This window comes from Cricetulus griseus, chromosome 6 (assembly GCF_003668045.3).
Source record: "Cricetulus griseus strain 17A/GY chromosome 6, alternate assembly CriGri-PICRH-1.0, whole genome shotgun sequence".
Classification (NCBI taxonomy): domain Eukaryota; kingdom Metazoa; phylum Chordata; class Mammalia; order Rodentia; family Cricetidae; genus Cricetulus; species Cricetulus griseus.
In genome coordinates, this window is record NC_048599.1 from 1586383 (window position 1) to 1596883 (window position 10501).

The following is a 10501-nucleotide window of genomic DNA, read 5'->3' on the forward strand; positions in this document are numbered from 1 at the left end:
CCTGTCCCCAAGAGCTACTGACTATTAACTCACTGCCATCCTCTGGCCATTTGTGGACAGCCAGAATGCCCAGAGGGCCTGGAACGACCATAGCCTTCTACCGACATCCCCAAAGCTGTGAACGGATTGTCACTCCTTTATTGCACTTCTGACCATGCCCTTGACAGCTCTGTCCCTGACATCCTGCTACTGTTCAGCAAAGAACACCAAGAGGCAAGACCACTGCCTGAGGGAGGTCGCCCATTGCCCAAGAGCAAAGGTGCAGCCCTTGGTCTGACCCCCAAAGGGAAATCAGGGGCAACTGAAAGAAAGTAGGAGGCACAAAGAGGATCATAGACAGCCAGAGGGAGGGAGGTGAGAGGGGACGAAGGAGGCTGAGTGTGTTGGGGGTGGAGTCATGGACTGGAGTGGAGACCAGGAAAGACTGGCCCTGAGAGGTTCATGCAGTGGGCAGCTCCCCCACTGAGGCAGAGAAGTGCCAAGTTTCCCTTGGCAGAGAATGCTAGGACTCAGCTGCAGCACATGGTTGCAGTCTCAGCACCATTGAGCCCAGGGTGACCGACAGGCTAGGCCAGCCTCCAGGTACTGCACCAGCCTTGCAGCCCTGGCTCTGCAGCCAGTACAGGAAGGAATTCTCAGAACAAAATGTTGGAGTTGGGAACAGCCAGGCAGAGCCTACAGGACTTGACAACTTACGGAAGACACGGTGTGGCCAAGGAAAGAGGGTACACCCTTAAGTCACCACACACACAGTGAGCAGGACAGGTACTCATCAGGGATGCTGCGCCACAGAAGCAACTAGAACAGTGACCTGAAGGATGCCAAGACAGCCACTGGTTCACACAGCTCAGGTAGGAACTGGACTTAGGCATAGCCACTTCCTGCCACAGCCCTCCGGGAAAGCAGGTAGACAGATACGCTTGTGCACACCTGTGACCCAGAGGACCCATTTAGAGAACCACTGGTGTACACAGAAGCCCATGTCTATGCAATCTGCCCCCATCTTAGTTGCTACAACACCACTAGATTGTCCAGTCTCCAATACAGGGAAACTGAGGCATGACCTTCAGGGAGCAGACAAAAGGCCCCAAGAACCAGGGTTGGAATCCAAGGCTGGAGGTACAAAATATACACTGATAGGATCTGGGCCAGTTTTCTCTGGAGTCCAGCCAAGGAAATCTTAGGGAGAGGACATGCCTATGTGCCCAGGCTTTGTTGCAAGCCACACAGGTAGAAACAGGAGAATGAAGGGAAGCAAGGAGAGGGACAGACTAGGGCTCTCCCGCTTGGCACAGGTCTGGCCTGCTTTGGAAAAAAAAATGTTTTAGCAGAAGCCTGTTGTGTTCAACTCACACAGCAGCAGTCCCTTAGTCAGTTGTGGCCAGAGGACCCTGGGGCCACTTTTGAGCTTGCCAGTGGAGAGTCGTATCTGTCAGCAGTGTGGGAGGGGGGCATGGGAGCGGCGGGGATTGTAAGCATTGGTTAAGAGGCCCTTTGGCTCTCTGCTGAGTGTGTCTTTGCCTCCCAGAGGACAGCTAGGTCCTCTTTCAGGAGAGAGACACAGTTTCCTTTTTCCTTCTGTCTACAGGACAAATGACAGAGGTGATCCTTTCCTTGGGCTTCTGGGTAAACAGTGAGCTTTTGGCAGTGGCTTTGCTGTCAGTCCTGAGGACACCGGGCATTACTTCTTTGCTTCATACATTGGAACAGAAAGAAGCCGGGGTCTCAACCCAGCAGTGAATGTGAGCAGTGGTCTCTGAGCCTGCTATGTACACCTGGGTGCCCTGGCCCCTTCCTTGTCATATGTGGGCCACTGCTTGGAACTGTGCCCTATTGGGGCTGTGTTCTCTTAAGGAAAGAAAGATGCCCTGAACTCGGAGCTGAGGCCAAATTAGCATGAAATGGGACCAACTGGGGGAAGGAAGAGTGTCAGAGTCAGCTGGCAAGGATGTGGGAGTCTTCCTGTCCAGTACCCCAGTGGGCCAAGTCAGGGGGGAGTACTGGGCTGGAATCAGCATGACCTACCTGCTCATGTGGACCTGCTGGGCCCTCTGAGCCGTGTCTGCCCTGACAGAAGTACAAGTCCCATCCCCCGGCCAATCTGGTACATGTGGGAACATCCACCCAGTGTGCAGTTTCTACAGAAGCCTGACCTGCCCAGCCCCTTCTAGCAGAAGGAGAAACCTGCTGTGGAGGTGACCCACCCTCACCCCCAGCTCCTTCATCCTGTGGAGTTTGCTGACACCAAAGTTGCAGCCGTCTTCATGGAGCCACCGGCTGGGATGCGGCTAGGTTTGGCCTGGGAATCGCTTTGTCAAGAGGTTCTTGTACAACCTCAAGGCTGATGGAGCTTCAGCCAGCACAGTGAACATCCTAGGGTAAGAAAGGCGACAGGAGCCGGCCTGATGCTCTGGACCTCACACAGCCTATGGAGAGGAATGGAGATGCTTAAAAGCTAAACTGTCACCGCGTAGCAGAGAACTCCAGAGTCACAGGCAGCAGGGACAGAAAGAGGCCACAGCTCATTCCATGTGGTGCTGGAGAGGGGCTTGCATAGGTGATGGTGGCAATGGTGATGACAATAGTAATAATGGCAGCAACAATGCTGATAATAGTTGTGAAATTGATGGTTATGGCAAAGATGGTGGTGGTGGTGGTGGACATGATGGTGGGCCATGGCCACAGTGCTGGACAGAAGCCTAAAGAGAATGAGAACTGCCCCCCTTTTTCCCTGACCTATTATTAATTGCTGCTAAGTGATGGCCAATGCCAAATCCCTTAAGGGTCTTCTCAACCAGTCCCAGTGCTTCCAGGATGACCTGGGGCAGGGGTAGGGTGAGGAGGGGGGGGTCTCAGCATGAACCTCCAGTTTAGCAATGTGGGGTGAGCAAATGGGCAGCCCTTAAGACAGCACAAAGGCATGAGGGAGTCAAGGGGTGACAAAGGAAGGGAAAAGGCAAATGTCCTATGCCCCCCCTTTTTCCCATGACACAGTCACTGTGGTTCGAGGAGGCACTAACTTAGCTCAAGGACACGGAACCTTATTACCCAATGTTCCCCTCGGTTCTGTGCTTCTCTGGACCCAGGAACCTGCTCAAGCCCACATGGCCAGTGCCCTCCAGACCTGCCCAAGAGGGATGCAGCAGGCACCTCGTACTCACTCTCTCTTCCCACAAGGCCTATCCCCATCCTGAGAATGCTTGGCCCATCAAGCTGCCTTATCTATTCTCACAGTCAGACCACCCACCAAAAAGGCTAAGCCGGGAGCCAGTAGACACCACCAAGCCCCCATTCCCATTATATCCTGGTTCATGCTGTCCGTGTCTTCTGCCTGACAACTGACACCTCTGGTATCAAGGAACAGCATCCAGGGGACCCAAAGGGTCTGCTGATAAGATCGAAGCCTCCACCCGGAGCCTGAGAGGTCTCTGATAAGGTGACAGGCTGAGAGGGATGAGGTGGCGATAAGGAGGACATCTGGGAGCTCACCAGTACATGTGAAAAGACCACAGAGGTTCCCTGGTGACAAATCCCCTCAGCGGTGCTCAGGATTCAGCTCTTCCATTCTTGATAACGAGGAGCCACCTGTCAAGTGGATGGCCAGAATGCAGACGCTGGGAAAACCAGCTAAGTCACCAGCCCTCACTACAGACAGGCAGCCTGTGGCATCAAACAGCACCCGGTGGTAAACCCAACAGGTTCTCCACGTTCAGGGGGCCTGGTGGTTCCTAAATTTTAACTGTGAAATCTTTAACTATAAAAGTGTCTAAGAGGGGGCTGGAGAGATGGCTCAGAGGTTAAGAGCACTGGCTGCTCTTCCAGAAGTCCTAAGTTCAATTCCCAGCAACCACATGGTGGCTCACAACCATCCGTTATGAGATCTGGTGTTCTCTTCTGGTGTGCAGATATACATGGAATCAGAAAGTTGTATACATAATAAATAAATAAAATCTTTTTTAAAAAGTGTCTAAGAGACATGAGTCAGTGATAGTTGTCACTGCCCATCCCACCCAGTACAAGGTCTATCCTGGGGATCGGGGCACACCTTAGAATGTTCTCAAATAGGTCAACCTAGCACTGCCCATACTTAGTCCTGGGAGCAAGGCTGCTGGTCCATACACATCCTTGCATATCCTCAGAAGTTAGGAGGCTGTCATAGAGCCAACAGGTGACCAGACAACCAGGTTCCTAGGGGTATGATCAAGTCAGGGCATGCAGCTCATAGCCAAGGCTTCTGGCAGTGGCAGGAGAGAGGAGGTCAGACACCAGAGGACAGGGTGGGAACTGTGGTAACCTGCAGATCCTTGCCATCTGTTTGTCTGTCTTCCTTCCCCAAGGAAGGGTTAGCAGCAGAGTACTGGAGGCCTGTGCTTGCTTGCTGCACCTTGCAAGAGCTGGGGGCCTAAACAGCAGACTGCTCTCTGCCCCTGCTCCATGACTCTGCTCAGGAGAGCTGACCCTGCTGGGCACCTCCTGCCATACCACTGTCTCTCCTGATAGCCTAGCACCCTGTACCTTGCCCTAGTCCTATCACAAACACTGGAGATCCCACCCAGACCAGGTGACAGTCACAGGAGTAGCAGGTGACTCTGCCTACCACCGCTACTTAGAGGCCCTGGGGCTGCCTGTGTACCTAGCCTCACCCTTGGGGCTCTCACTGGGGCACATCTGTGAGTTAGATCCATACCTGGAGTGGCGAGGGTCCTAAGGGGTAGAAGGAAAGACTCAGGGCTCATCAAGATGGCACAGCTGACCTGAGAGCTCACAGGCTGCTGCGTCCGTGGTCCCCTACCATACACACCCTGATCCCGACTCCACACAACCCCCAGGTCCCTGCTCAGGAAGCCCCCTTGGTCTCTGAACAGTTTCAGACACTGAGCCAAGTCACATGGGCCACCCAGAATCAAAAAGAAGATTCTGGTCCTGGACTGTAAAGAGTTTTATTATGCAGCCCTATGTGCCATGTCACAGACCAGCTTTTAGGAGGACTGGAGCTTCTGGACCACAGCTCCAATCATAAGGAGACACACACACCAGCAGCAGCAGCATAGACGCACACGCACACAGGACACAGTGACACACACTCTGGCATGTCTCAGGCTGCCCCCTGTTGGTGAAGTGATACACTTACACCAGGAACACTTCAGCAGCCAGCCTCCCCCAGGCCACTGAGCAGTATGAATTTAGTGACCCTGTGCGGCACTGCTGCGAGCCAGCCTGTCCTAAACAACACTGCGGTCCAGGTTCAGGGACCCGGAACCCTCCTGAAACTATATCCCAAGAATGTCCACATAGCAAAGTTTCTCTTACATGACACTCCTTAATGAGTGAAAAATGGAAATGCTCGCATTAATTTTCCTAAAAATTAGCTTGGTAAAAACGCAGTCTGGCTGTACTGCAGAATGTGACCTATGTGGCAGTGTGATGGAGCACACTTATAATTGCACATAGCTCTGAGGCAGGAGGATCCTGATCAAGGCCAACCTGGGCAACCTGGTGAGACCTTGTATCAACACATCAAAGATGGCTGGGGGTGGTGATTCTCGGCTGTAATCCCAGTGCTATGTAAGTGAGGTAAGATCTGAGGACAGCCAGGGACACAGAGTGAGATCCTGCATCAAAAACACAAATAAAATAGGCTTCTGCCTGGGCCCACACAGAGCCACTCTGTAGGGAGAACTGAAGCCCCGCCTCCTAGTAGCCCCTATAGGTGTGTCTGGCCACGCCCATGAGGGCGTGGTCAGGGGAGGTCAAAGATGACACGGAGAGAATTCTTAAGAGGCCACAAAGACGGGGACGCCCCTCTCTCTGGCCATGCTAGCTTGCGACCTCTGGGCATGCTCTGGCTTGCGTTAGGGCTGGTGTTTATCTGAATAAAGAAATCTTAGCCTTACGGACTAAGTCTGTAAAGCTAAGATTTAAGGACTACGGATCATCTTTGAGCATAATACTTGGTGCCCAACGTGGGGCACGAACCTACAAGCCTGGGATTAAGAGTCCCATGCTCTGCCGACTGAGCAACCCTCTTGACAAGGACGACTGACAGGTATTTACTGAGGTATATCTCATGAACTAAATGAAATCCTCCCAAAGGAATGGGAAGTGCTTTGTTTTTATCGTCACAGAAAAACTCACCTCCAGAAGTCAAAGGACACTGCATAGGTAGATACTTAAGAAGAGAAGGTAGCTATAACCATCAAACAAAAGGAACGTGCCATACGGTAAACTTTACAGCTGTCTGTCAAATAACTCTATTTCTCTTCATTTTCTAGTTCCTATTCAATTAAATCGATGCTGGATTTAGAGTTGGATTTGGCTTTCCTCCCCTAAAATCCAAGCATGCTGTTTAACTAAATTCTAGAGTACCACCCACCTAGGTCTGACTCTCTGCTAGCCCAGCCACAGAGACAGCCTCCTTGCACAGCTCAGGACTCCTTCCCTACCCTCTTTCCTTCTTGTCCCACCCCAAAATCCAACAACCAAGGCCGCCACAGCCATGGTTTATCCTTCTGGTTTCATACCAAAACAATGAGGATTTATGTCTGTACCTTCTGGATGCACTTGCTTGGGTTTAAGTTAACACCAAGAAGTGAGAAACATGCCACGTTCATAGCTCAGTGCTGTTATGTAGCCCTAGTGAGACCTGATTGCACATTTGCCCTGGGTCTGGAAGCCCACTGACCCTAGAGTCTAAAACCTAGTGACTGGCCAACTGCTGAGACTTCCTAGCAACAAGCCTGGCACCCCAAACTCTCCAGGGCCCACCTCCCAGTGAAGTGTCCTATATGGCCACCAGGGGGAGCCCATCACACACTAGACACTACCAATCAAAGTAGACCCAGAGAGGCCACAGGAAAAAAACAGGGGCTCAGGGTGCTGCTATATAGCTGACCCACCAGGTAGGGGCAGAAAGAATGCGGGACATGCCTGAGTGGTGAGAGGAGAGCACCCCAAGCTCCATCCTGTACTGCCATAAGACCCATCCCAGGAACATGCTCCAAGAGGAGGGCTCCAACTTTTCAGAGTCCTGGAAACCTGAAAGGTGCAAGTATAGCCAGAGCTGCCCCTCTCTACAGAGTTACCCAGGCTGACCATGAAGTAGGGTCCACCATTTCCCCTCCCTGCAGAGAAGAGGGGTAAGAAAACAGTCCGTAGCTCTATTCAGTCAGTCCTAATGGGCCAGGGCAGCTAAACCCTATCCAAAACCCCAGCTGGGGCTTCCTCTCTGCAGACCAACCTAGGCCCACCTGTGCAAGACCTGTGGGGAGGACAGGTGTCTGATCACCGGCCTGGCTTTCATAAAGAAAGCCCAGCTCTGATTCTATTCTGTGCTGCGTTATCCCAGGGAAGCCAACAAGCATGTAGAAAGTTCTCTGGGCTCCAGCTGCCAGGGTTCTTGCATCTGCACCTCTCCCTCAAGTCTCCTCCCTGTGTTCTCTGCCAGGGATCAGCCAATACCCTAAACTCATCTCCTTGCCAGCAGACAAAAGAGCCCCTCAGGCTTTAACCTGCTTCCATCTGCTCAGGAAGACAAGAAGAGACCCTCACCAGGTAGTGACTGGGCTAAAGTGAAGGTGCTTGGGGCCAGGGCAGGCATGGAGGCTTCTTGAGACGGTTGCCCACTCCGGGGGCTACGGCTCCTTGGCCACCCACACTACCTCCCAAGGCAGGCAGCTCCAACATGTGGGTGCCAACTTGTCCCACCATCCTGACACCCTGGGCTGAGGACTACTCACCAGCATGTCTGACCCCTGATATCTGTCAGGAACCCCTAAGGTCCTAAGAATTCCAGGTACCTCTCGGTACCTCTTGTGGGCTGGAAAGAACCCCTGCCTGCCCAGTTGGATATGCAGAGTGGACTCAGCTTTCTGGAAGATGCTACTGCTCAACATTAATTATCAGACTTCGGAATAATGTGTTCCGGGAAGTTCCAGGGCTATATTTAGCCTGCTGGTTTTCCATGCCAGCCGACATCTCCCAGAACCTGCTTTAGAGGAAGGAAATGAGCCCAGGCCCCTGGTACTCTGTGCACAAAGGCCGGGGCCAGGGTTCCTAGAAAAGGCACTCACTGTAGAGATCTGATTGGCCTCAGTTTCCCTGCCTGTGAAGCTGGTATCAATGTGCCCTAATGGACACCCACCCACTCACCCCAGCATTGTTTCACCAACAACCTGAGCTCAGCAAGCAGTCCTCTGGCCTACAAGAAGGGGTAACACACACACACACACACACAGAGAGAGAGAGAGAGAGAGAGAGAGAGAGAGAGAGAGAGAGAGAGAGAGAGGTGCATGGCTATCCCGACTCCCTCTTACACCTCTGCAGCCTGGTCCTCAGAATCTTGGAACCAGGGCAAGTCTGCACAGATGAACATCACAACATAGATGCCAGGAGAGGAGTGCCTACTTCAGACATTCAGGAACCAGCAAAAGGCCTGGGCTACCACCACCCCCATGACCTCAGATAGGTCACCTACCTTGGCTGGGCCTTGGTTTCCACTTTAGAGTCCCCAGTCTGATGATGAGATTGAGGATCTTTAGTTTCATTATATCCCCAAGTCCCAGTGCCTGATTCTGAGGACACCCAAACAAGTTGCATAGCCTGTCTGTAGCTTCTATGTCCCCAATCTGTAAAGTGGGGGCAATAAAAGTTCCTTCTTATAGATAGGATAATTGCTGCCCAGATGTCCTGGAACTTGCTAAAAACATCACTTTAGGTGGCAAAGGGATTTCAAAGGTGTGACTATGTTTAGGGCATAGAGAAAAAGAGGTAACATCAGATCAGTCAGTGGCAGGGGCTGCACGGAGCTCTAACATGGGGAAAAGACACCACACAGGACCTGTCTAGCCTTCACAGGACCCTGGGGCAGTGCATAAGTTGGGCTGGAGAGTAGGCAGCATGAAGCTGGGGCTCGAGGCTGGGTAAGGTTAAATTGTTTTAGAAACAAGTTTTCCCCGTGTAGCCCAGGCTGGAGCCACCCCAGTAATGGGATCACTAGTGTGCACCACTTCAGGCAGGAGATTGAGTCTCTATGAAGCCCCAGGCACTAGGATTTCTCTAGAGCAGTGGTTCTCAACTTTCCTAATGCTGCGACCCTTTAATACAGTTCCTCATGTTGTGTTGACCCCCAATTATTTTCATAACTGTAATTTTGCCACCGTTATGAATCATAATGCAAACATCTATGTTTTCTGGTGATCTTAGGTAACCCCTGTGGAAGGGTCATTTCATCCCGAAAGAGGTCGCCACACACAGGTTGAGAAACATGACTCTAGAGGATTTCTCCTTACATGCGTACCTGTTATTTAGTTAACAAGAGGATGACAACAATCACCAGGGCACACCCGTCCCTAGGGCAACTGCCTGGCTCATGAGCTATATGAGCACAGATTTCCCTCCACCTGCTTTGGCTCAGAGTGAGCAAAGTCCCCTAGGTTGTGATGTTCCACAGCACCAGGACCCAGTTTCCTAGAATATCAAACCTGCCAGTGTGCAATCACCTTACGGATGCCCCGAACTTAGTGGGGAGCAAGTGAGGGAAGGGCACCAGGGATAAGGGACAGAGCAAGGGCTCAGGGGCAGGCATGGGACTGGGAAGAACATGGGGACAAGAGAAGGGGCCAGGTACACGGTTCAGGGTGCATTTGAAGGCTGGGGTGAGGGCAGGGTGCGTATCAGGGATGGGTAGGGGCCACGGGGCAAGTGTTAGTGACAGACACAACAATGAGGAGCTGGGGACACCAGACAAGGGACCAAGCAAAAGAGCAGCCTGGGAGGCTCACCCCAGAGACTGCGCTGTTAGTGCCTGGGGTCCAGGGTAACCTATGAGCTGCCACTTTAGCTGAAGCCCAGCGTATCTTGGGATCTTGAGGGTACCCGAAGGATGGCCCAGGCCACTGCTGCTGTCAGTTCCCTGCAAGGCACATCTTCTTCAGGGAAGACCTGCCCCTGAGGCCTGTCCTTTCATGGCAGAACAAAGGCATCCCGTAGACCACAATGCAATGCTACTGAAATCACTCACCAACGCTCACTCAGCCTGGCAGGAAGGTGCTACAATAAAGAAGCTGACACATGGCTGTCCCAATGTCTACAGACTTAAACCAGGCTCTGAAGTCAGCTTTCTTAGATCTGTTGCCATGGTCCCCAGGGCATGAGTAGCCACTGCCTCCTGGAAACTGTGTCTAGCAGACTATACCTCAAACTCTGCATCTAGGCTGTACCCCCCACTCTGTGAAAAGAGGGGGTCCATGTCGAAGGGACAGCCTCAGCTGCTTACTCCCCTACCCTGGGACTCAGTTTCCCCCACAGTAACAAATGGGTGGTAAGGGGTATGGGCCCATGTGATGGCTCAGAGCCAGCCCGGATTGTCCTCTATGGCAGACCTACCTGACTCAGCTGCAGGGAGGGTTAGAGGAACTCTAGGGAGCACAGTTCGGGTGCTGGGCCATCACTCTGACTTTATGGCTGGGTGAGCAGTGTGAGTCACCACCTGTTACAGGCTGTG